The sequence below is a fragment of the Miniopterus natalensis genome, chromosome 1 (genome assembly GCF_054644295.1).
Source record: "Miniopterus natalensis isolate mMinNat1 chromosome 1, mMinNat1.hap1, whole genome shotgun sequence".
Taxonomy (NCBI): domain Eukaryota; kingdom Metazoa; phylum Chordata; class Mammalia; order Chiroptera; family Miniopteridae; genus Miniopterus; species Miniopterus natalensis.
Window position 1 is genome coordinate 35,555,102 of NC_142081.1, and position 24,714 is coordinate 35,579,815.

A 24,714-nucleotide genomic window follows, 5' to 3' on the forward strand; every position below is an offset into this window, starting at 1 on the left:
ACCCTCTTTGCTGCTCGGTGTATACATCTGTAAAATGAGGAGATGAGTTGATCAACTCTGAGACCTCTCCAGGTCTAAAACTGGGTGGTTTCATGTTTCTATTATAAACATGCTAAAAGTACTAACAACTTTGTCACCACCTACTGAACTTTGGATTTAATTCTTATTACTTTGTGTGATTCCAGGCCACTGGAATGTCAGAGAAGCATGTAAGCATCTGAAATGATGGGCCCCTTATTTCTCTTTACCAAGTCTTAGGACAAACAAAATCCATAGCAACACAGGCATTCAAAATAGTTCTGACCTTTTGTCAGAAAATATTCTAATTATAAGCACACAGTGTAAGTGCAATGCTTTTCCCATGTTGTGCTCACTTGGGGCACCTCCCATAATTCAAGCTAGCAAGATACTTTGAAAATATACACATGTTGGAATTTGACTCAAAATAGCTGCCTTTTATGGTTTACATTGACTACAAAGGGAGTTAACTGGTAAGATGTACGTGTTTTGGGGTGCCCTCTGTGTGCTTTTACAAGTGTTTTTTCTCTTTGATGATTTAAACCATATGTTGAGGTATTTAGAGGATTATTTTATCAGAAATCCTCTAGTTTGAAAGAAATATCAGGACAGAGCCCACAAGTTTATGCAAGAAGTGTATGCACACATGGGCACACACGCACACGCACACGAGGTTGGGTGTACATCGTCCTCTGCCCTCCAGCAGTTGGACCGCCGTATTGATAAATAGGACCTGTCACATTCATTTAATCCTGAATCGCTCTGAAACATAGTTTTGGTGAGAATATAAATTCTGTAGAGTAATGGAATGTGTTAAGCCTTTAACAAATGAATGTTTAATGACTGTGAAAAAAACACACATAAATAATGAGAAACAAAAGTTACAGGATTTAGTAAATGTACCCTCCAAGTTTACAAAGCTTGTGAAATATTTAGAGGCAGCCGTGTCATATCATACTTCAAATAATGCCCCTCAAAAGCATTTCTGGTGATAGGCTCTGCCAAGGTCCTGATGGAGATCTTGCTACTGAATAAATTCCAAATAATCAGTGACTCCAAGACCTGCGAAACATACCCGCCCAACGACGCCTCATTAACAACTGCCATGTGCTTCAGCACAAGTGTCTGAAGCGGCAATAAGCTTCATCTCTTTTGCCAGTTCTGATGAACAAATAGCAAGTTCAAGGATGCTGTGTGGAGAAGGGTCCGAGGCTGCATCTGGAAGCTGAGTCTTGATGGATTGCTGATGTCTGCAGCGGGAGAGGGAGGCTGGCCTGGCTCCAGATGCGCTCCACAGCTCCCCTCAGCTCCGCAGGCGTCCATATCCTGAGCCACTCGGCGCGGTGATGGACGCACAGTCTTCTCCACATACAGTTCTCACCATGTCCCCGCCCCTTCCAGAATGCAAAGTAGCTCCAGATTGCACTGCAGATCAGCTATGCGCATCATGTAAAGTCTTGTATCTACTGATTACATTTGCTCACTGCCCTGCCTCCTCCCTTTCTCACCTTCCCAATTAAGCCCTCAAGTTCTGTTCTGTGGCTGCTCACAACATAACCCCTCCGCGTGAGTCACCAGCTCTCCACCGCGTTTCTCTGTTGTCCTTCACCATTCCCACCTTCTCCTTGGCCTGACTGCCTGCCAGTCTGGGCCAGTCCCCTCCTCAAAGACTCAGGTTTAACAGCCAAAAATATTCTGTGACACACAAATTTCTGACGCCTATTTTTAGCCCCGCTTTCTCAGTCTTATGCTATATATTCTATACCGAATTTTCATACTCTTATTTTTATGTTGATTTATAATCACTCTTTGATTATTTCAAGAGGGTTTTCTCTTTTCTGTTAAAGTACCTGCACCATAACAATAGGTACCACATCTTCTAATTTTCCACACCCACAACTAATGCTTCTTACCTGAATTAGTGCTGTGTCACCCTGTTGCTGTCATGATATACCAACAAGAGTCACACATTATTTTAAAATATTCTATTTTCCCCTGCATTATATGGAAAAGAAGGAAAAAACAAAGAACAGTATTTTCTCTGTGCTTACTATGTCCAGGCCTTATTTGCACTATCTGATTCCGGGCTTAGAACAGCGCTATGAGGGAGATATTATTATTAACCCACACTTTCCAGGTGAGAAAAATTAAGGCTCTTAGGGAGTAAGAGACATGCTCAGGGTAACACAGCTAATAAAACAGTCCTTCAGTTGTCATTCACTGTCTTCCCTTTGACAAGATGCAAAGAAGGTAAACATCTTTTATTATGGGGGAAAGAAATTAGCCCAACTAGAGAGGCCCAGGATGTTGAAAGATCCAAATCCTCCGATAACTAAGAACCCCCTTTTTTTATATAAACAAGGGGAGAAAGAAAATATGTCATTACATTGCGTTATTGTAACCTCAATAGAAGAGAAGCTAATACGATTGGGTGGACATTGCAAAAAATGGGCAGGTACTTTTATACACAGGTAGGAGCAGATGGAATGAATTTTTTCCATCCACTCCCTTCTCATATTGATATCACTCTCCTCAACTCTCATGTAAACAATTCTTTTATTAAATCTCCTTTTTATTGCCTTTCTTATGCTCTCCTGTCACCCACAACAAAAAGAGTCAAGAAATCAATATGAACATAACACAAGCAGAAGAAGCAGGGTCGTATATTAGTTTTCCTTGATGAAACTAAACAGCCTCCCATACCGCATGATTTTATTTACATAAGATTTTGGAAATGAAAACATATAGGAAGAGAGATCAAATCAGTGGTTGCCAGAGGCTGGGAGGGGGAGGAGGAGACTGACTGCAAAGGGACTTGAGGGCACTCAAAGGGGTGATGGAAATGTTCTGTATCTTCACTGGGGAGGTGGTTACACACGGTATTCATTTGTCAAAACTCATTGAACTGTGTTCCTAAAACTGATGAATTTCACTCTGTGTAATTATACATCACTAAAGCTGGCTTAAAAATGAAATAAAGCCCAGCCGGGCGTGGCTCAGCGGTTGAGCTTCGACCTAAGATCCAGGCAATCGGGGTTTGATTCCCGGTCAGGGCACATGCTCGGGTTGCGGGCTCCAACAGTGACTCTCATCATTGATGTTTCTCTCTCTCACTCTCCCTCTCCTTTCCTCTCTCTCTGAAATCAATAAAGATATATTTTTTAAAAAAATGAAACAGAAAGCTTTGAAGAATTTGAAACATAAAATCTAACTAGCAAGAGACTATAGATAATGCCTGCAAGTCTATATAATTTGCCTTTTATAATGGATTTAAGTTCAGATAGTCATCTGGTATATGACTGTCATTTTTTGCCTCAAAGAATTTAGGAGTGGCAAGAGCATTTATGTTAGACTGACACAAGCTTTTATCGAATTGAGGGTGTTTCCCTCAACATCAAAATCACACAGCCTGAACCTTTCCCCCTGCAATAAAACCACGAGTTGGAATGTCAGTAAGACATTGATATGATAGATCCTTCTTGGAGGAGTTGGTCTCTGCCAACACCTCTTCCAATTGCAGTACATTTTGTAATTAACAAGACAGATGAGTTCTCTCAACCTAGACTTTCAAGTCCCAGGAGACAATGTATCCAGGAGTCCTTTAAAATCCTCCCTGAAAAAATTGCAAATGAAACAACCCACTTAATATCATTAAATAAGGATATGAAGGAACAAGTATTGCAAACTATCATTAGTACACTACATATAAGAAACAAATTATTTTGTTAACTTAGTTTACTAACATTATAATATTATAATATGACAGTTTCCAGTGATTGTATTTCCCAGAATATTCAGAAACAGAAAACTAGACCGAACCTTTTGTTTTCTTCACTTCCAATGAGATTAAAAAATTGCTTATGTGTTAAAATGTGCACATTATTAATAATAATAACTCACTATACCTTCTAATGAATTTTATGATAGCATACCTAACTTCTCAGTATATTTTTAGACAAATCCCTCATTTGGACTTTCATTACCCTTATTGTAATCTTAATCATATTTATCTACTTAGTCACTATAAAACTGTGAAAGTTTTATTAACATATCTAAATTTTATGGTAGAAATTTTAAATGTTGTAAGCTATAAATTGATTCTGAAGAACAGAAAGAAACTATGATCATTACCTAATTAAAGTAACTCCTTGCCCAGTCAGGCATGGCTTAGCAGTTGAGAATTGACCGAGGATCCAGGCGATCTCGGTTAGATTACCAGTCAGGACACATGCCTGGGTTGTGGGCTCAATCCCCAGTAGGGGGCATCTAGGAGGCAGCCGATCAATGATGACTCCCTCATCATCATTGATGTTTCTATCTCTCCCTCTCCCTTCCTCTCTCTGAAATCAATAAAGATATATTTTTTGAAAATAAGATAAAAATAAAAATAAAAAGTAACTCCTTGCCAAATGCAGAATGATTTGACTTTGTAAATAGGTGTGTGTGTGCTTGGGGGCGGGGGACCTTTTATATTTTCGTTGATTTTTTTATGATCTTGTTTGTTGTTTTATAATAAGCTTGGTTTTTGTCTTGTTTTGTTTTTAGGATTCCACATATAAGAGAGATGATATGATATTTGTCTTTCTCTGTGTGATTTACTTCACTTAGAACAATATCCTCAAGGTCCATCCATATTGTCACAAATAGCAAAATTTCATTCTTTTTTATGTCTGGATAATATTCCATTATACATATACAGAATTATAAATATATACAATTATAATTCATATATATGTGATATATATATATATCACATGTTCTTTATCCATTCATCCATTGGTGGATGCTTAGATTATTTCCATATCTTTACTATTGTAAATAATGCTGCAGTGAACATGGGTGTATGTACTTTTTGAGTTTGTGTTTTTGTTTTCTTTGGGTAAACATCCAGAAATGAAATTGCTGGACACATTGTAATCCTATTTTTAATTTTTTGAGGAACCTCCATACTGTTTTCTATAATGGCTGCGCCAATTTCCATTTCTACCAACAGTGCCCAAGAGTTCCCTTTTCTCCACCTCCTCACCAGCTTGTTATGTCGAGTCTTTTTTCTGATAGCCATTCTAACGGATGTGAGGTGATGATATCCCATTGTGGTTTTGATTTGCATTTCCCTGATGATTAGTGATGTAGAGCATCTTTTCATGCTGGCCTCTTGGCCAGCTGTATGTGTTCTTTGGAAAAATGTCTATTCAGAAGCTTTTGTCCATTTTTAATTGGATTGTTTGAGGGAGGTTTTTCTGCTATTGAGTTGCATGAGTCTTTATATATTTTGGATAGTCCTTTACCAGATATATGATTTGCAAATATTTTATGCCATTTACTAGGCTTTTTAATTTGTTGATGGTTTCCTGTGTTATGCCAAAACCTTTTAGTTTGATGTAGTTCCACTTGTTTATTTTTGCTTTTGCTGCTATAGCTTTTGGTGTCAGATTCAAAAAGTTATTGCCAAGACATATGTCAAGGAGGGGAGGTTACTGACGATGTTTTCTTCTAGGAGTTTTATGGTTTCAGGTCTTACATTCAATCTTTGATCCATTTGAGTTAGCTTTTGTATATGGTATAAGACAGTGGTCCATTTTCATTCTTTTGCATGTGGCTGTCCAATTCTCCTAAAACCATTTATTGAAGAAACTAACCTTCCCCATTATATATTCTTGGATCCTTAGTCACAAATTAATTGACAAGATATGTGTGGGTTTACTTCTGGGCTCTATTCTTTTCCATTGATCTATGTGTCAGTTTATATACCAATACTATGCTGTTTTAATTATTATAGCTTTGTAATATAGTTTGAAATCAGGGAGCACGATGACTCTAGCATTGTTCTTTCTCAAAATTGCTTTGGCTATTCAGGATCCCTTATGGTTCCATACAAATTTTAGGATGGTCTGTTCTATTTCTGTGAAAAATGTCATTGGAATTTTGATATGGATTGTACTGCATCTATATATTGTTTTGGGTACTATGGGCATTTTAATAATATTAAGTCTTACAATCCATGAGCACAGAATATCTTTCCATTTATTGTATGTTCTTCAATTCTTTTATTAATATCTTGCAGTTTTCTTTTTAAAAATGTTTTTATTGATTTCAGAGAGAGGAAGGGAGAGAGAACTAGAAACATGAATGATGAGAGAATCATTGATCGGCTGCCTCCTGCACACCCCCTACTGGGGATCGAGCCCACAACCCAGGCATGTCCCTTGACCAGGAATCAAACTGACCTCCTGGTTCAAGGGTCAATGCTCAACCACTGAGCCATGCTGGCCAGGCCACAGTTTTCAATATACAGGTGTTTCACCACCTTGGTTACATTTATTCCTCGGTATTTTATTTTATTTTTTGATGATATTATAAATGGAATTGTTTTTTTAAATTTCCCTGAGCAAAGGGATTACTACTAAGGAAAAATAATCAGTAGTCAAAAACTTTCCAACAAACAAAAGTCCAAGACCACATGGCTTCACTGGTGAACTCTACCAAATATTTAAAGAAGAATTAATACCAATCTTTATCAAACTCTTCCAAAAAATAGAACTTATCTGAATTTTATAGTAAGAAATTTTAAATGTTTCAGGCTATAAATTGATTCTTAAGAACAGAAAGAAACTGATCATTACCTAATGAAAGTAGCTCCTTGCCGAATGCATAATAATCTGACACTGTAAATGTGTTTTTAATTCTATTTCAACAGAAAATAAAATACAAACAAAAAATGCAATTACTTAATAGTCTTCACTTCTAAGCCCAGTTTTGGGGTTTTGGGGGGGTTTTGGTTTTTTTAAGTAACAAAAGAAGCAGATAAGAGCTCTGGCTCATGGTTTAAATGTCATTTGTATATAATAAGGAGCATAAATTGTTTCAATTATTTTCAAATTGTAATATCAGTCAATAGTCACCCTATTTGCCTCTCCTCAAAATTCTAAACAAATTCTTTAATAATAATTAGCTTCAGATATTGTTAGGTTTTACAAAACCAAATAGTGTACTTTCTAGAAAGAGACAGTTCACCAAAGGAATATAACAATTGAGGTTGAAACATGTCCATAAATTTTAAAATATCAGGTTTCTTAAAGAGCATGTAGAGAAAATTGATGGGCTGAGCAAAAGGAAAGAACTGAGAATCTTGAGTTTCTGAGTCTTGTTAATAGGCACCATTTCTAAAATGTTCTATTAAATTGTTTTCAATACAGACCTTGGGCATTAGCATAGTCTAATGTTTTTGATACTATACCTCACTATGGGGCAAATAACTATGTGGCAAGTTATTTTAAACTCTCTGTGTCTTATCTATAAAGTGGAGTCAATGGATATCCCATAAAGTCGTTGTAGGGATTAAATGAGATAATACAAGTAAATCTCTTAGAGCAGTACCTAGAATACAGTGAACATTCTGGAAGTGTTAGCTATTACTGTTGTGTTATTGTTTCTGTTGCTTCAATAGTAGCTATAGTTCTTGGAGCAGCTACCATTTTCCAAACATTAATGTACTTAAATTTTCTTAAACTCTGAAAGTGGTATGTTAACTTCACTTTACAAACGGGAAAACTGAGCCTGCGAGTTTAAATAACTTGTCCAAGGACACACCAACCTAGACAACACCTGAATTCACACCAAGATCTGTCTAAGACTGGAGTCTGAGCTCTGCCTACTTTACCCCTCGAGCAGCATGACCCTTCATCCTTCATCCTTACACATTTAAGAGAAGAATCATGATGTTCTCTACTTACAATGGTACAATGAAGCATGATTATGAAAAAGGCAACATCTAAAGTCTTAGAACACGGTCTATAAGTCCTACTAAGAATATTCATAGTCATAGTCCCATGAGTCAGATAATTAATCTTGAAACATCTCTAATAAAAGCACATGCTGGCCGTAGGTATATTTTTAAAGTTTTATAAATAAAATAAATGTGAAAAACTAGTTAAAAGTGTGCTCTAGTCAATTAGCTGAATAATTAACCAGAAGCACTGTAGCTTAGTAGTCTCTTTGTATAAGCAACTGGTCAGAGGCCAAACATTCTATTCTGAAGAGGAGACCAAGGTTCCCCCAGTTCTTTCCCCATCTGAGCAGAGGCAGTTTACTCACAACCTTTCCTGTAAGGCTCTGGGGAAGGATGCACACTTTTGCTTATAAACTACTCTTGCCGTTCTCACAACATGTATTTCCTATACTACATAGAGCCTGGTTTACATTTTTCTTGAATTACTTTTTTTGTTTACATATTTTATTTTCTCAGTGAGTAAAATAATAGGCAGACTATCATATTCTTTTCTCTTTTTCCCTTAAATTAGATCCCAGAGCACATTTCTCAAGTGCAGTTGAAATTAACCAAATTCTAAATAGAAGATGGTCCTTATCACCACCTCACTGTATTTATGACTCTTAATCCACACAGACAGTCCTATTAGAGGCATTGAAACCAATGGGAATTGGCCAATATGGCACAAAATAGGACAGAGAAGCGGATGTTTAATGTGCTATGACTGGCCCACAGGACAACTCTCAAAAGACGCAGGGTCAGATTGTTCAATACTGACCAAAAGGATTGGATTTGTTTTCTTGCTGGCCAATACAGGGTAGGGGAAAAGTAGGGTTACAGTCATGAGTATGTAAAACACAAGAGTTTATTCTTATATTATCATTATTATTGTATTATTTTCCATATGCACTACTGTAAACCTACGTTTGCCCCACCCTGTCTACCCAACAAGATTTTTGCAAAAAGAAGAAAACAGCACTATGTATAGTAAAAACAGTTTGTCACCAGGATAATCTCTCATTCTCAATTTTCTAAGTTTTCCAAGTCAACCAGCTGAAATAGAAAGTTCTAAATGGCTATAATTCATAAGCAATAACCTGAGTAATTTATGGTTTGTAGTCCAAGAGTTCAAAATGGGAAGGATAAGCAACTATACTTCCCACCCAAAATGTGAGGGGGGGCATAAAGGGGACCTGACATCTGCACTACCAGTGTCACCATGGCCAGGCATCCTCATGGTATGAAGTGTGCACATTGCCGGTTAGCACACGATGTCAAAGGTGCAAATTCCTGAATATAGTCAAAGTGGGAATCTGGGCTCGAATCTGACACGTTAGCCTGCAGTTGGTGTATCTCCAATCTGTATAGTTTCCTACCCTGACATCTTTCATCACACTCATTAAGGAGGAGAGTACATGTGGCCACCAGATTCCTCTTTGTTTCTGAAAGAAAGCCGCATCCTTTAATTACCCCTCACCATCTTATTGCTCCAATTATTACTGCGACTTTGAAAAGATTCTTATTTGACATAGGCTTTTTAATCAAGAATAAACAAGACCACACACCCTCCTCATTGATACATTAAAAACATATGTCCATTATGATAAATACCCTCACCAGGAAGAAAAAAAAAAAAAGGTTAGTGAAAATCCAAAAGCCAAACTAACGATGGACCCAGACTCACCTGTAGACCATTTATGACTTTGTCTAAGCTTGCCCCTTGCCAGGCTCCCAACCCCTTAATAATGCGCTGGACAGGAGGCTGCTGTGTGTGCTTTCTATCAGAGCGCCTCCTCAGGGTGTGATTCTGATCTTGACTTCACCATACCCCTAGAGTGAGGATCACAGAACCAAGGAGAAGAGAAATTGAGTTGTTATGTAAAACTTGTAAACTGTTGGGGCTGACAGGCAAGTCTGCAGCTAGATATCATCAACCTTTATCATTTTCCCATCTGAAATTTTCCAAACATAACCAGATGGTATTGAAGAGCAGTTGGATAACTTTTTTAAAAGTTCTAAATAGTGAACAGAGAACTTCAGTGCCTGACATTAAATGATCAACATGTGAAATACGTGCAAAATAATAGAATTTGTGTGTACAAATGCACATCCGAGGGAGCACCGTGAGACCCAGGGGCACACAATAATGGCACGGAAGAATCTAAAACACAGGAGCAGAAGGGAAGAAAGAGGAAAAGAAACAGAAAAGGAGACAGGAAAATAGCCGGACTAAAGCGGAATCGATACAAGAGAGGACGAAGGCCCATCAGCAAGTTTGAAAACAACTCTGTTTTCTGAACACAACAAGGTTGCAGGGTCTTCAGCAGGGTTTAGGTTGGGGGTTTGTGTTTGCTTTTGTTTTTTTCCTTCCGATCTTATTGAAGATTGAAGAAATTCCACACCTCGAGGCTAAGAAACTAAAAATTAAGGAGGCTGCTTTTGGGATGGAGAAATCAAGGAGGAAAAGAGCCAAAGAGAAGGGGAAGAAGGGTCTCGATACCTCCAGGTGGCGCGGTTGGCAGCCGCGGGGACGATGGTGTGATTCCTCCGTGTCGGAGCTGGAGGCACAGTGTGGAGGCATAAAGCCTCACGGAGAGAGGATCTGGGCAGGTATGAGAATTAATAAGTGCACCAAGCATAGTCCACATGCAATTAATATTTGTTAAAATAAGCTGAATGAAAAGGGGTGGGTCAAAAATAAACTAGAGCAGGGGGCTAAGAACAGAGCCCTCAAAGATGTCCTCAGCTCTGAGAACAAGTCACCAAAGAGACTGAGAAACAGCTGCAAAAAATCAAGACTCGAGAAGGGAAAGCATGGTACCGAGAAAGTCAAAATCAGGGAATATTTAAAAGACATGGTCAGAGTGTCAAATGAAAAGAAGTAACATAAGGAAATGTGGTTATATCTGTTGAGGGGAAATGTGATTCAAAATGTTCTCCGAAAGGAATATGACCCTTAAAATTTTCTGAAAATTGTGCTGCTGGCACTTAAAAGCTGAAGCAATTTATGGTAACAATAATCAACAAAAACTATGGAAACAGAGTTAAAGCCAATTTCAGCTAAGAAAAAAAAAATTTTTAAGTTGTTGAGCAAGGGACAACAGGAAAATAAAGAAAATAACTCCCTCTAATTGGGAAAAAATGTAATTTGGGCTTTGATAAGCATAGTGGCATCAGGCTGCTGCATGGCAGTCATTCTTTTCCTCCTGCTCTCTCAGAAGAAAATAAGCCAGCATTCCCCCAATGCAGGGAAGCAAAGACCTTCCCCGTGAGTATTTAGAAGCCCTTTTACAAAACACTAGGAGCCAACCTGGGAGTCTTGGGTGCTGGGCTTCAGGTCCGCGGCCTCCTCATAGTGCATCCCATTCCTGCCCTTCATGTGGAAGAGCATCCACGGCTTCTGTCAGATTCTCAAACAACTTGCTGCCCTATGAAAGTGAGGAACCACTGCTCTAGAGAAAGTCAGACACTTGATGGCAAACCAGGCTGACATCTGCATGTTCTTGTCCATCCCTACCACTTTTCCTCCCGCTCAGTGGAAGTATTGCTCTCCCCTGGGCTTTCTCTGCACTTTAAATCTCACCTCCTCCCTGTTTCTCTTCAGTCTCCTTTGCCCCATAAATATTGCAGTTCCCAGGACTCCGTGTTCACTCCCTTTCTCTTCTTACTTTATATATTCTATCGAGCTAGCTGATCTGTATTCTATCTGGCTCTAACAAATTTCTACAGGATGGTTATAAAGTCTGGAAACATAGGTGAATACATAAGCAGTGATATATATATTGTAACACATGATAAAATATTACTATCTATGTTTTTAGAATTTATGGTCATCCTGTATATATTTAAGGTTTCCAAATTAATCTCGAGCCAAGAAGCCTTTTCTGAGCTGGATGTGATTTTCAGACTGTGGGCTGCCTATAGAACACCTCTACTTGGCACCCCCCCGACGCTTCTCACATAACATATCCAACATCATCTCCTCTTGCATTCCCATCCTAGGTGATGGCTTCCTCATTTTTACCCAACTCCCAAAGCACAAATCTGAGAATTACGCTCTGTAGCTTCCATGTTTCTGAGAGTTACCCTCAGCAGCTCCCTCTTTTTCTCCAGTTCTCTTTCCAGCTGATCACCAACCTGTCTACTCTGCTTCATAAACACAAAACCTCCCACCCCAGCCCATCTCCACTGATGTTGTCTGAAGTCAAGCACTTGTCATTTCTTGCCTAAATCCTTGTATTAAAGCTGATCTTCTTACTGCCTATCTCACCTCCTTCCAACTAATATTTTTCCCCAAGAATCTTCCTTAAATGCCAATCTGACTGTGATCATCTGCTACTTCAAATTCCTCCATAGCTCCAATTGCTGGACGATATAGCCCAGAGTCCTTGGCCCAGCATACAAGGTCTTCATCTTCTACCTTTTCACCTTCATCTCTTTGGTGCCACAGCCACACCCACTAACTTGACTTTCCTCAAATGGGCCTTGATGCCCTTGCTTGGCTTTCCCTCCCTGATATCCACCAATGATGAGCTGTTAATTCTTCAAGGCTCAGCCCCAGACTCCCTGGAACTATCCCTTTACCAGTGGGGCTAGGACTTTCAATAGCTTATCAGGACTGGGAACCAGGCACATGGAAACAAGGTGGATTTTGTTTCACTATTCAGATTAAGGGGAACTTGGTGTCAGGGACACAGCTAAACAGGGAGCAAAGCCAAAAGCAGGGTTCTAGCAGCAATGTCTTCAGGCTAAGTCATGGGAGTATTGGGCTACAGCCCCTGAAAGTCCCCCCAAGGATAGCATTCATCCAGAGTCCCAGGGAGAGCAGAATGAGGCTGAGATGTCTTAGTGTGAGGAGGAGCACTGTGGCCAGGGAGTTGGGCAGCCCTGACAATATCTGTGAGATAATGAATTTAGAAAACTTCAATATACTCTTATGGGCACAGGCCCAATTTTATTTCTTTTAATAAGATTCTTTTCTGTCAGCACTTTTTCTAATAAAAACTTAGTCAATTTTACTTGAAAAAAACAAAAATAGTTTGAGGCTAAAGTTTTTAAATGACCCATAAAATACAACTTCCTTCTTTTATAGATGAAGAAATCGAGATCTAAATAGAAATTAAACAAAATTTCAAACACCATACCCCTAGTTGGTAGCAGAAAATTGATGATATAATAGGAAACTAAGTTTAAAAAAAATAGTCACAAATTCTCTAGTTTTCAATCTAAAACAGAAAATCAATGTCCCAATGCCCATGTTCATAAAACACAGAGTGGTATAAAAATATTAAACAAAGACATAACTGGATAAGCATATACACCTACACAGATCACAGTCAATATGTTCAGCTTTATACATTGAAAAAAATCTCAAAAACATGTGACAAGTGCCCCTATCTTTATAAAACTTAAACATTATTTGAGCTGAGCAGACCAGTGAGGGTGCAGTCAAGAAGACAAAAGCCATTCTGTATGTCTGAAAAAAAATTAAATTGGAACAGAGAATTGGTTACATAGATGATGGAAAAGTGGAGAATTCAAACAATGGTGAGACTTCCCCAAGATGAGCCAAAGCAGGAAGACACCACCACTGCTTGGGCTAGAGAGTCACCAGGAGGAGGTGGTGGTCCCAGAGCCCATCTAGTGCGAGCTGGGCCAGGAAGGGGGTTTCGGGCAGGGGCTGGGCCCACAGAGCAAAAGGCTGCCCAATGGTCCTAAAATTCCCGAGGACACTCCGTCACTGCTTCCAAAAAGCCACAAAAGACTTCCTTTCGGGGCAAAGGAAAGCAGCGTTAAATCAGGAAGTGCTTCTTCCCCGACTCCACCGCATCTCTCCTCCTGGCCTTTGCTTGCCCTCTGATCCTCTAATTCACCGCCCTCCCCGCAGGGGCGGCGCTGAGAGGGGAGGGCTTTTCCAGGGCAAGGGAGCCGGCCAGCACCGCAAGACGAAGTGGCCCTGAGAAGCGTGCTTCCTGAGCATGATGGAAACACCAAGGTTAAGGACGGTGACTAACTGTGGTCAAGTCCCCTTCCAAGTTCTACTTTGCTTAATTAATCCTTTCTTCACCCTCTGACGTATAGTGGACTCTTAAAGGGACGCGTTAAACCTACACAGTCAATTGCCTCCTTCAAGCCAGCAAAAAGCATCGTCCAGGAAGACAGGAAACGGAGGAGTCAGCTCTGCTCCGCCAGTGAGATGTTTCTGGAAACCCACCATTTTTCATATCTATTCCTTGAGAGCTGGGGATAATACCAGAGAGGGTCTCTGGCCTCGAGTTCATCATTTGGGGGAATATGCCACAAGGAGTCGTTGATCCTCGCTCCCAGGGTCACCCTGACATGTGGCGGCTTTCCAGCATTCCAGAGCCTGATTCACTGCAGCACATTGCTTTGCGCTGGCGTCAGCTGTCAGTGGGCCAGGTGATAGAAGCTGAGCCACCTCTGAGCCAGACAAGCCTGAGGACACAGATGCTGGAGTTTAAAGTTGTCCCTTCTTCCTTCCAATTCACACTCCCACCTGGACACCCAGGACACCCTTAATACATCCCTTTTCCCTCATTTATTCATTTTTTCCATTCATCGATTGCTTTAATAAACATTTATTGATTACTTACTATGTGTCAAGCACTGGGGATAGAGCACAGAACAAGACAAGCAGAAAATGCCTGTCCTCATGGGGTAATGAACAAATAAACAAATAAGTAAAATATATAGTTCGTCCAATGGTCATATGGGATTATAAAAAAATAATAAATTAGAAGAAGGCTATATGTCTTCTAGACCTGTTTGTAAGGTTGACCTTTTGAGCAAAGATCTGAAGGGAGAGTGTGAGTGCTACAAATGTTTTAGGAAAGAGCATTCCAGTCAGAGGAAATAGCAAGTACAAAGGTCCTGGGGCTGGACCGCTCATGAGGACATGATCCAGGACCAGCAAGGAGCCCACTGCAGTCAAGAGTGAAGTGAGAATAGGGAATAAATGGTAGGAGTAAGACATGAGCTCAGAAATGTGCGAGAGATAAGGTTTGTAGGGCCTTGTGGGCCTCTTTAAGAACTCTGATATCTACTCTGAGTTAGAGGGAGTTAGATGGAGTGCCAGTGGAGCAGAAGAATGAACATGATCTGACTTGCTTTTTAAAACAGATCACGCTGTCTGTTGGGTAGAGATGAAAATGTAGAGGGCACAGGGCAAAAGCAAGGAAGCCAACTGAAGTAATCCAGGGGGGAGAGAGCGGTGGAGGTGGTAGTAGTTAGATTCTGAATATCATCTAGACATATTTTTAAGATTCTCCAAGGTATGAATTTGTGGCCATTCATCCTGTTTCCTTGAGTCTTTGGGATAAATCTATGATTCCCATTAATCTAGGGTACAGAAACCCAGGGGAGTAAGGAGCTCAGTTACCAAAGCTCGGGTTAGTACCTTTCATTGAGTTAAAGAATCTGCGAAGTGGGAAATAAGTATAAAAAAAAACGAAACGGTCCCAAGAGAGTCACTGCAGCTGACTATATGTTTTTATTCATGTATGTACTCTTGTTACAGCAACAACTACATGTAGAAGGATTGAAATTCTAAGTGGATGATAAATATCAACAGAAGATAAACTAACTGAGGGAAATGGAGCTAAGTTAAGGCTGCATAAATCTACAGTGTTTAGTACTGCTGAAAGATAAAATGATCAGAAACTTCCACCTGAGGATTCCAAGAGAAAAAATAGCTAGATTTGCTGAAAGGCTCAGTAAATGTTTGGGGAACTGAATCCCTACAGAACTTTGTGTATACCCTGGCAGGGTAGCTCAGTCGGTCAGAGTATCATCTCAATATGCCAAGGTTGTGGGTTCAGTCCCCTGTCAGGGCACATACAAGAAGCAACCAATGAATGCATAAATAAATGGAACAACAAATCGGTCTCGCTCTCTTTCTCTCTCTCTCCTTCTGTCTCTAATATCAATAAATAGCAATATTTTAAAAAGAACTTTGTGTATAACTTGGGACAAAGTTAAACCTGAGCTCTTGATCTGCATGGAAATCACCTGGAAGCTTGTTAGAAATGCAGGGTCTCTGGCCAACTCTAGACCTGCAGAACCAGAATCAGCAATTCAATAAAGACCCCAAGTGCACTGAAGTTTGAGAAGCTCCAATGTGGGCTTTTTCTTTTCTTTTTTTTCTTTTTTTTTGCCCTAAAAGTACCACTGATGAAGTAGTGAAAGGAGAGGAAATGGTAGCGAGCTCACCACCAGACTATGATGGAGAATTCACAGACAACTAAACTCTCTCCTTGGATTTCATCAAAAAATCCAGGAAGCCCCTCAATTTGTTAGGCAAATGAAGACTGGTGAAGGAGGAATTTGGAAGGAAGGCATGAGCCCTAAATTAAATGCAGCCCCAGACTAGCTACCACTAAAGGAATGGAAACTGTAGTCAGAGAGCGACAAATCAATTTTGGTAACTGGAATTTCCAGATGCACGGAAAATATGAACTTTAGAGGACTTCACAAACATGAACATTTCTGCAGACTCTTCAGTGGCTATGAACTGCACTTGCTTGCAGAGCCCTGAGTTCTAACCACCTCCTATAGCGAACCTCAGCCCAGCAGCCCTGACCAAGTCCACCAGGAGCAGAACCCAGGAACGCTGTGTCCTAAGACAAACCAGTATGTGTGAGCCTGCCACCCTGCTTTCTGGAGAGGCCTCTTCCTTCTATACCACAGTGTTGAGCAAAGGGTGGGGGAAAGTCATATCATGATCCCATATATTTTCTTCATCTAACCACAATTACAGGGAGGCTTGTGGCATGTTACACAAACCTGTCATCGAGGCCGAAGCTGAAAAATGTAAGTTACACAACAGTAAGATAGGCCTGTGCAGCCACTCACACAAGGAGGTTTGGCCTCAATGCAACTCATTTACAGTGCTTCTGCCTTCCTTGCTCACTGCCATTAACACTGAAGAGTTTAGACACACATCCATGCTGATGACTTGCAAAGGGACGAGAAAAAATATCCTTAAATCATTGAAACTTATTAACTTCATGTCAGGTGCTGTGTTAATTGCACCCCATGCAGTTTTACATTTGATCTTCAAAGGCAGTGCTCTCAAATATTATGATTATCTGTATTATTTTTATATTATTCCATTACTATCTATAGTATTATATGATGATTATATTGTTTCTAGTAAGTATAGAAACAAGATTCCATTTGATTCCAAAGTCTTCTACTTCTTTACCAAAGGGTTAGACTCCCTATTATGATCTGCCCAGTCTCCCCACATAAAGTACAACCATAGTAGAATTTATGAGACAGCCTCACTGACCATTAACTTAAAGAGGACCTTCTCACCTGCACAAGTGCCTACTTGCAAAGGAACTCAATAAGAATACTTTTGTGTGTCTACTAAGCACAGGAAATCACTGTAATAGAAGGGAAAAATTTAGTCTGTTCATGATGATTTCCCAGGGGCTGGTTTACATGCTTCAGCACATTCTGTACCAAAAATGAGGTAGAACCATCTGCCCTCCCAAAGCCAGTTGGATCCCGGGCTCCAACTGTTCCCATCACAAGGCAGAGATATGGGAGCATCGGCTTAGATTTGTAGGATACTGAAACGATGAAACAGCCCCTAGAAAAGAATCAGGGTGGTCTGAGTAGACACAGAAGTCACCAAAAGGAGCAGTCATTCAGCTTTCAGAAAATCTCTCCAATCCTAAAAGAGAGTTCTACCACAGTTACTACCTCCTAGGGAAGGGCCACGGGTAGTCCGCCGCCTTCCCTGGAGGTGGGTGGTTAGCAGCCAGTCCTAATCCAGGCTTCCAGGAACACACCAAGGGGCAGTGGCAGATTTATATGTCAGCAGGAAGCCAGCTTGCCACCCAGACGCTATTATTGGAACAGGATAAAACTTGGCGTCTGGCTGGTAGAGCTGCCAAGCACACCTTGCCAGTGACTGCAGGTGCTGGCTGCTGCTCCAGCACTTTGGAGAACAGGAGAGTACAAGAAAATATGACATGGACACATTTTCAGCTTAGGGCAGTGATCATACCAGTGTGGCTATTGTCATTGTGTTGCTGTTTCGAAGAGCTGGAATATGATGATATTGTAAGCTTACTTTGAGTATCGATGCATAATCAGGGTTGGGGAAGGCCTTTCTTATAATGGTTCTTGGTCAAGAGAATTTCATCATTGAGAACACACACACACACACCCCAAATAAATGTGTTTTAGAGTCAGCAGCAAAGCTTTGTGAGTCTGAGTCATGCATAAAGGATCACAGTGGGAAGGAGGAAGTATTAAGCTATTATGGAAAGAAAGGATGCTATCTTCAAACACCCAGATGAAACAGCACCTCCCTCCAGCTGGGAATTTGCAGCCTCTGGTTGAACAGTGTGTGGCAGAGGAGGAGGGAGGGGGGCAATGGCGGGAGTCTAAATAGAGCGCGGTGTGGGTTTTTGGATCCCCAGGATGAAGAACCCTTACTGGAAAACTGTTACTTAAAAAAAGGAACAGAGGGTTAGTAAGCAGAGGTTCCCAGAGGAAGCCAGTGAGAGGAAAGAAGACAGAAAAAAAATCTTCCAGTTCAGAAAACTGAAAAGGAAGATAAAGGCCACGTTTCATGCAAGAAAAGGTCTGCTCATTAAAAAGGTGGCTGTTGGTAATGGCTTCTAAGAAGGCATCTGTTTGGTCAGAAAGGATTTCTGGCCTCCACTCTGCCACCAACAGGTCATGGAATCTCGGGACTCGTCTCAGCCTCTTTGAACAGGAGGTTCTCTGCTCACTCAGAAAAGCTAATACGCTTCCAGGCCCAGCCTTGTCCATGCCTGAACACAACACGCCTGCCAGGCCACGGGGCCCAAGACTCTCCAGGCCAGGACCAGGTGCCCTTCCCCAGAAAAATAGAAGCTAGGAAGGTGTTAGGAGGGGCTGTCACTACATTTCATTCACTGGCACTCACTGAGCTGCATGTGCCCAGCACTGCACTGACCAGCTAACCAAAACCAAAAAGTTGCTATGGAGAAATTTAACCACGTCACAGGTAATTATGAAGCATTTAGTCAATGGACAAACATTGTATCAGGTGCTGAGAAGGATATCAGCCCCATATCCTCAAGATGCTTACTACCCAGTAGGGAATCTTAAGAAATATCCACAAATCACTGTGACTCAGTTCACAATGTAGTGAGAGGGCATTAGCTGGATTCATCGACTCCTTACCTTATAAAGACATTATTCTTCTTAAAGTCAAGTTTGCCAGTTAAAAGCCTAAAGACTCTTTAAGAGTGGTTATTGGGCCCGGCCGGGCGTGGCTCAGCGGTTGAGCATCTACCTAGGATCCAGGCGATCGGGGTTCGATTCCCAGTCAGGGCACATGCCCGGGTTGAGGGCTCGATCCCCAGTTGGGGGTGTGCAGGAGGCAGCTGATCAATGACTCTCTCATCATTGATGTTTCTCTCTCTCCCTCTCTCTCCCTCTCCTTTCTTCTCTCTGAAATCAATAAAGATATATTTAAAAAAAAGAAAAAGTGGTTATTGGGGCAGATTTAGTAATCAGTTCTATGTGAATCCTATCATTTAGAAACCAAGGACAAGGACTGGATGTAGGAAATGGGTAAAAAGAGCTCAGGTTCTAAAAAAGCCTTTGGACTCACTTAGCTGGAAATTACCCTTTTTATTCTTGGGCTAAAAGAGTCACTCTGGGTTTTGGAGAGTTCTTACACCCGCTGCATGGCAATGCTCAGTTCATACACACTGGGAAGTGTCACTATTTTTTTCTAATTCTCAATTTTGTGTCTTTATACTGGCAAAACTGTATTTCAGTTGTATACCCTCCCCCCTCAAAAAAAAATCGAGCTAAGATAACATTACCCAAAATTTCCAGCTCCTTGTGCAAACAAGACAGAGCTCTTTCCTACGGTAATATATCATTAACTTGCCAACATCTGGGCTGGGAGGTGTGCGATGTTTGGAATCAAACTTCAAAGGTCAAGGGTAAACAAGGGCCTAGAATTACTATTGCATCTAAAATTATTTTATAGCCTTCAAAAGGACATGGAAAAAATGATGGCAATTCTCAAAATTATATGCTGCCTTTGGGGAAAACATACATCTGAGTCCTTGGGAGCACATAGGTAATGTAAACAGGGCCGGGCCATTTTCCACCTCATAGTCAGCGCCAGACAGGAGGCATGGAGGGCGGGTACCGCCTTAGAGTCCCCACCTGTTGTCTGAAATTAGCATCTGGGCATTCATCATTTTCTCCCACAGACACCCCTTCCCATTTCTTCCACTACCTACCTCCTTGTAGGTACCCCTTTCCATTTCTTCCACTACCTACTTCCCTAAGCTCACAGTCCTGACTCATTTTCACTCGTCCTCTTTTCACATCAATTATTCACGTATTTGACAATCACCTAATGACTATCTGCATCCTATCAGACCTTGGGCTGGGTATTAGATTATAATGGCCTTTGCCCTCATAGAGCCAGTCTAGGATTCTAATAAGTAAACAACCAATTACAATCCAGCAGTGTTTCCAAAAGTGTGGGGCTCAACTAAGCTTTAGTAAATCAGTGTTTTTGGTCTAGGGCCTTGAAGTCTAGATTTAGTAAGCACTGAAGGCGATTTCTGTGCCCTCCAAAATTGGGAGAGCCCTTCAGTACAGAGCAGTTTGTGCTAACGTAGGAAGCTATCATCACAGGGGAGACACCATTAGCCTAGGTGGATGAACGAGAGGGTTGTCCACCCGGGAGAGATTTTCTGCAGAAAGTGATGGCTAAATTCAGATCTCAAGTATGCAAAAGAATTCCCCCAATTTGGGCAGAGGGGTGAGATGGAGAACATGCATGAAAAGAAGAAATAACAGGGAGGGACATACTTCCAAAACCCTGAAGTGGAAACTGGCATTCAGAGTGGCTGGAGCATCGAGTTCAAGGTGAGTAGTAAGGAGAGGTGGAGTGGAGGGGTAGTCAGAAACCAGAGCCTGATCGCATGATTGTGGAATTTGGACCTTACCTTGAAGGCACGGAAGAACTATTAAAGGATCTTTAAAGACGGCAAGGGAGAGAATGAGCAGTCATTCCTTCTTCCGATTATTATAGGTCTGGGCTACTCAGAAAGAACCACCTTCTAGATGGAGACGCTGTTTCCACCATCTCCCCTAAATTTGTTCTTCTCTTTCCACTTCCGCAGCTACAACCCTTTCCCAATATTCCTAATTCCCTCATGTCTAGAATATGGCAGCATCTCCCAAAGTGGTTGCCTGGTCACCTTGCCCTGTCTCATCTGTTGAATGTGCTATCAAAATGACCTCAGCCATTGATTTCATCATGTTACTGTCCCGCTGAAGAATATTCCTCTTCCTTAGCTGTGACTGACTATCTTGTCCTCACACTCAAGACCTGCCACCATCTTCTCTTCCCAGCCCTGCCAACCTCAGCCCCCGGTCTTCATGCCTTCTCGACCATTCGGGGAAGCAGTAACTATACCATCTTGTAGCTGTTGATGTAAACATTTACTCTTGAGTATTAACACCCAATTATACCACTCATTTAAGTTTATTAGCTTTAATTATAGAGTGAAAGACCCTATTTTTTATCAAGGGGATATTACGCGTCAGCAAGGTAGGTTAGAAAGATTTTTGAGAGCAAAGTTTCTCTCGACTTTGTGACCTCATGTGTGGTATAAAAACTGCCTCATGAGGCACAACCTGAGCCACGGTGGTAAGAGATGACATTGTGTTTAGTCTTTTTCCTGCCCCTCATGTCATTTCGCATTTCATAATTTGCAGAGGTTTTACAGAGGTTTTGTGTGTGTTTTTCGTGAGCCATCGGTTTTTATGTCCTGTTATATTTCAAGTAGTTACAAAAAGCCCCCCCCCCACCCCATTTCTGGAACACAGGATGTCATTTGGAATGTTTCCTTGCAATATTGGGGATTGGGCTGTCACTACACTAAATTCCCTCCTGACCCCCTGCCTCAAAGAAAGGACCTCAGAATCTATTCTTGATAGGGGTGGCAATGTCTCATCCCCAATCTCTGGGCCAGTGCCCCAGTCTAAGCTTCCCGCCCATTTCAAGATCATGCTGTCACCCCTCCTCCCCATCCCACCCACCAGAACAGGTGAGTGGTTTATCCAGTCTAGTTTCAAATGAATTCAGATATCATGACTTCTGCCACATCTCTTGGCAGATTGATGAAACTTGTGTGCAAAATATTTTTCCTGACTTCTAGGTAGAGTTTTTCTTTTCTCAGTTTCATCAAGTCAGTCATCTAAAAGTCAGGGTTACTGCCATAGTTGGTTTGGCTCAGTGGTTCAAGTGTCGGCCCGAAGACTGAAGGGTCCCGGGTTTAATTCCAGCCAAGGGCACGTACATATCTTGGTTGCAGGCTCCATCCCTGGCCCTGGTTGAGGTGGATGCGGGAGGCAACCAATTGATACGTCTCTCTCACACATCAATGTTTCTCTCTCTCTCTCTCCTGTCTCCTTCCACTCTCTGAAAAAGCAATGGATACCTCTGGTGAGGATTAAAAGATTAAAACTAACTAAATAAATAGAAGTCAGAGTTATTTATGAGTTATAAATTGTCTTTTATGGGATAAGTCATAATAGAGACAGAGAGCTCTTTTAAGATTAAGAAAACATTTCTGTAATTAGCTTTAGTGATGCCCAGCATCATAGTCCCTTTTTCCTTTTTTAAAATAGCTTTATTGAGATATAATTCACATGCCATGCATGTCACCATTTAAAGTGTACAATTCAAGCGTTTGTAGTATAGTCACAGGGTGATGCATCCACAATCTAACTGTAGAACACTCTCCTACCCTCAACCTCCCACCCTCAGGCAACCACTAATCAACTTTTGTCTCTATAGATCTGCCTATTTGGGACCTTTCATATAAATATAATTATATAATAGGTGGTCTTTAATGAGTGGTTTCTTTCACTTAGCATAATGGTTTCAAGTTTAATGCACATTATAGCACGTATCAATATTTCATTCCTTTTTATTGGTAAATAATGTATCACAGTATGCATATACCACATTTTGCTAATCTCATCACCAATTGATGGGCATTCTGGTGTTTGCACTTTGAGCCATTGTAAACTATGCTGCTATGGCTATTTGTATACAAGTTTTTGTGTGGGTGCATGTTTACAGTTCTCTAGAGTATGTTGCTGAGTCATTTGCTAGCTCTATACTTAACATTAAAGAAAGTGAAAAACTGTTTCCACAGCAGCTGCACTATTTTGCATTTCCACTAACTGTGCGAGGGTTTCCGTTTTTCCACATCCTCACCAACAGTTATAGTCTGCATTTTTTATTATAGCCATCCAAGTGGGTTGTATCTCATTGTGATTTTTATTTTTATTTCCTTGATGATTAATGATGTGGAGCATCTTCTCATCTGCTTATTGACCATTTGTATATATTCTTTCGAGAAAGGTCTATTTGAATCCTTTGTTCATTTTTAATTGGGTTATTTATCTTTTCATAATTGAGTTACAAGAATGCTTTCAATATTCTGGATACGAGTCCACTGTCAGATATATGATTTGTTAATATTTTCCCCCATTCTGTGGGTTCTCTTTTAATTTATCAATGGAATTGTTTGTAATACAAGTTTTTTAATCTTCATGTAGCCCAGTTTATCTATTTTGTCCTTCGTTGCTTGTGCTTTTTGTGTCATTTGTGCTTTTAATAGTTTTATAGCTTTAGCTCTGTGATATCTGTATATCTGTGATGCATTTTGAGTTAATTTTTGTATATGGTATGAGGTAGGCATCCAACTTCATGCGCATGTAGATATCCAAATGTCCCAGTACCATTTATTAGAATGACTGTTCTTTCCCCAGCAAACTGTCTTACTACCTTGTCAAATGTCAATTGACTATCAATGAAAGGGTATATTTCTGGTATCTTCATTCTATATCATTGACCTACCTGTCTATCTTTATACCAGTACTACACTGTATAGAATACTGTACTTTGTCGTAAGCTTTGAAACTAGGAAGTGTGAATTCTTCAACTTTGCTCTTCTTTCTCATGATTGTTTTGGCCCATGATTTTGGGTCTCTTGCTTTTCCACATGAAATTTAGGATTGGCTTATCAATTTCTCCACCCTACCCTCCAAAAAAGTGAGCTGCAATTTTGACATGGATTACATTGAGTCTCTAGGCTAATTTAGGAAATACTTTATCTTGACAATATTAGTATTCTAATCCATGATTATGGGATATCTTTCTATTTATTTGGATCTTCTTTCATTTCTTTCAACATGTTTTATAGTTTTCAGTGCATAAATTTTACACTTTTTAAAATTTACACCTAAGTACTTTACTCGTTTGATGCTATTATAAATGGAATTATTTTCTTAATCTCATTTTTTGAATGTTTATTGCTATCGTATAGAAATACAATTGATTTTTGCATATTGAGATAATATCCTGCAACCTTATTGAACTTGCTTAGTATTTCTAAGTTTTTTTTGTAGTGGATTCCTTAGAGCTGTCTATATACAAGACCACATTGTCTGCAAGTAGTTTTACCTTTTTCTTCATTATCTGGATACCCTTTCTTTCCCTTTCTTGCTTAATTGCCCTCTAATACAATGTTAAATAGAAATGATGAGAAAAATAAATGTCATGAAGATATAATGGATAGCACAGAGAATATAGTCAATAATATTGTAATAACTTTGTGTAGTGACCGATGGTACTAGACTTATTGTGGTGATCATTTCATAATGTATGTAAATATCAAATCACTATGATATATTCCTGAAACAAATAGGATATTATTGCCAGTTATATTTTGATTTTTTTTTTAAAGTGATGCAAGTGGACATCTCTGTTCTGTTCCTAATCTTGGGGCGAAGGATTTTTGCATCTATATTGGCACACAGTTTTCTTTTCCTGTGTTATCTTTGCTTTGTTTGGT